The sequence below is a fragment of the Pongo abelii genome, chromosome 14, assembly GCF_028885655.2.
Source record: "Pongo abelii isolate AG06213 chromosome 14, NHGRI_mPonAbe1-v2.0_pri, whole genome shotgun sequence".
Lineage (NCBI taxonomy): Eukaryota > Metazoa > Chordata > Mammalia > Primates > Hominidae > Pongo > Pongo abelii.
The window spans coordinates 108,410,005-108,410,311 of NC_071999.2; the positions used below are offsets into that span (position 1 = coordinate 108,410,005).

General features: G+C 30.3%; 1 protein-coding gene across 3 annotated transcripts in view; it reads right to left on the reverse strand.

Annotated features, from left to right (window-relative positions):
- The window catches only part of FGF14 (fibroblast growth factor 14), a 677,860-nt gene that overhangs the window by 493,323 nt on the left and 184,230 nt on the right, over window positions 1-307 (reverse strand). The window lies entirely within an intron of this gene.

Genomic DNA, 307 nt, shown 5'->3' on the forward strand with positions numbered 1-307 from the left:
TCTTAAGAGCAAATTCATTTTTAACTCATCAATTTTCATGTCTGCATAATATTCAAATTGTCCTCTTTTTATTTTTAATTTTAATTTGTATGGGTACATAGTAGGTGTATATATTTATGCAGTACATGAGGTATTTGGATACCAGCATACAATAAGTAATAATCACATATCACATCAGGGAAAATGGGGTATCCAGCACCTCAAGCTTTTATCATTTCTTTGTGTTACACATATTCCAATTATACTCTTAGTTATTTTGAAATCTACAATAAACTACTGTTGACTCTAGTCACCCTGTTGTGCTATC